The sequence below is a fragment of the Octopus bimaculoides genome, chromosome 27, assembly GCF_001194135.2.
Source record: "Octopus bimaculoides isolate UCB-OBI-ISO-001 chromosome 27, ASM119413v2, whole genome shotgun sequence".
In the NCBI taxonomy this organism is placed as follows: Eukaryota; Metazoa; Mollusca; class Cephalopoda; order Octopoda; family Octopodidae; genus Octopus; species Octopus bimaculoides.
Window position 1 is genome coordinate 12973437 of NC_069007.1, and position 2313 is coordinate 12975749.

General features: G+C 38.3%; 1 protein-coding gene across 2 annotated transcripts in view; it reads left to right on the top strand.

Annotated features, from left to right (window-relative positions):
* LOC106867682 (prostaglandin G/H synthase 2) overlaps window positions 1-2313 on the top strand; it is a 75343-nt gene that overhangs the window by 2511 nt on the left and 70519 nt on the right. Inside the window, exon 1 of one of the 2 annotated variants that reach the window (XM_014912623.2) lies at window positions 708-864. The exons of the other annotated variant lie outside the window; for it this stretch is intronic. The gene's annotated coding sequence lies outside the window, so the exon portion shown is untranslated. Of the gene's footprint in view, window positions 1-707; window positions 865-2313 lie in introns of those variants that run through there. 2 annotated transcript variants of the gene reach the window in all.

A 2313-nucleotide genomic window follows, 5' to 3' on the forward strand; every position in this document is an offset into this window, starting at 1 on the left:
ATCTTTATCTTATGATATTTACTTTGTATTATATTATATTATACTCATTTATTGTGCTTTTAATTATTTTTTCTATATGTGACAGTGGATTTTCATCGATGAGTTCATGAACCTTGGTTCTTTTCCCTAAAACTATATATTTATATATATTTTACTCTGTGAAACTTAATTTAATTTTGATTTTTAATAAATTGATTTTAATTGAGTTTTTACCTGTAAATTTGGATTGTATATATATATATATAGGTGGAGAATTCACACACAAAAAAAGACGAAGACAGCTGGTGTAGACAACAAACATGTATTAGTATATATATATATATATATCGTCACCAAATGAAATTCTCCACCGGCCTCCCGTTTACCTCAACACCCAACCCACCCAGATCTTTCTTCTTAGTTCCGAGTGTCACCTCATTGTTTCTCTCTTCATGTTATCAAGTATCTGGAAGACTTTAATTGGAAGAACAAATTTCATTCAGGATTATTTGTGATGTCTGCGATTTTAGCACCCAAACCCATCACTTTCAAAGAGGGCCTGAATCTCCAGGTTTTTCCTTCGTGTTCCCGGCAAATATCAGAGAAAGCGTCGTTGACAGAAGAGTGGGCGGAGGAAGAGGAGGAGTGATGGAAAGAGAGAGAGGGGGTGGAAGAGAGACAGTGAAGTGAGAGAAAGAGAAAAAGAATGAGGAAAGGAGTGTTAACTTTTCCAATAGTTTTTTTTATTATATATATTTAAGTACAAACATCCACACCCACACACACGTACGCATAAACACAAACACACACATGTACATATATGAATATACGTATACAAGCATTCAAATGTTCATAGTCATTGCAGGTTAGTTCAAGCTCAACGTGGTAAGTTGAAGATGTTCCTATACTATTGTGAAGTTAAAATTTTCATTTACATTGTTCACATATATAAGTAATTCCTTGATTATCGCGGGTCTAACGTTCCAACCCCCCAACCCCGGCGATAGGTGAAAATCCGCAAAGTAGAAACAGTACTATACTGTATATATATTTCTTGTTATTTTTATAATTTGAATATATTTATTTTATTATAAATGCAAAACAACACCACAGAGGAATCGACGTAAGCTTAGATAACAAACCGCAATTGGTGAACCGTGATATGGTGAAGGATTACTGTATACGAATATTCTCTTAATCTATTGTTATTCCGTTAATGGGTTATTCCTTTGCTTGTTTCGTCTGCAAGGGTCGTACTGGATCATGACCGTATAATCGATTAACAAGCCTCTGTAATCGATTTTTTCGATCCCGGTTCTACTTATTTTACTTCTGATTTCATTGAATTCTATTAAATGGTGAAGTTAGCACTTTGATATGCTTCACACACACAAAATCGCAAACATGCAGGCATACACGTAAATAAATATATGTACAAATATATACATGTACACATTCATGTATTCACTCACCTGCACAAACATAACAAATATATGTACATTCATACGTATAGATGTATGTGGTTAGGGCAGCGGACTCGCAGTTTCGATTCCCAGACCGGGCGTTGTGAGTGTTTATTGAGCGGAAACACCTAAAGCTCCACAAGGCTCCGGCAGGGAGCGGTGGCGAACCCTGCTGTACTCTTTCACCACAACATTCTTTCACCCTTTCCTCCTGTTTCTGTTGTGCCTGTAATTCAAAGGGTCAGCCTTGTCACTGTGTCACGTCGAATCTCCCCTAGAACTACTTAAGAGTACACGTGTCTGTGGAGTGCTCAGCCACTTGCACTTTAATTTCACGAGCAGGCTGTTCCGTTGATGGGATCAATTGGAATCCACGTCGTCGGAACCGACCGAGTGCCACCATAGATGTATGCACACATGCATACATACACATCTGTCAATCTGTATTCATTCATCCCGCCAGCCAGCCAGCCAATCATACGTCTGTCTGCCTCTCTCTTTCTCCCTCTATCTATCTGTTGATCTTTCTGTCTGTTTATCTATCTATCTATCTATCTATCTATCTATCTATCTATCTATCTATCTATCTCGATCACTCTCTCTGCTGGTCTGTCTATCTACTTCTCTCTCTATTCGTCTTAGTTACAGGGACGTAAACACACCATGGGTTGTGTTGTCAAGCGATGGTGGGTGACAAACACAGACACACAAACATACATACTCTTTTACTTGTTCCAGTCATTTGACTGTGGCCATGCTGGAACACCGCCTTTAGTCGATCAAATCGACCCCAGGACTTATTCTTTGGAAGCCTAGTACTTATTCTATCGGTCTCTTTTTGCCGAACCGCTAAGTTACGGGGACGTAAACA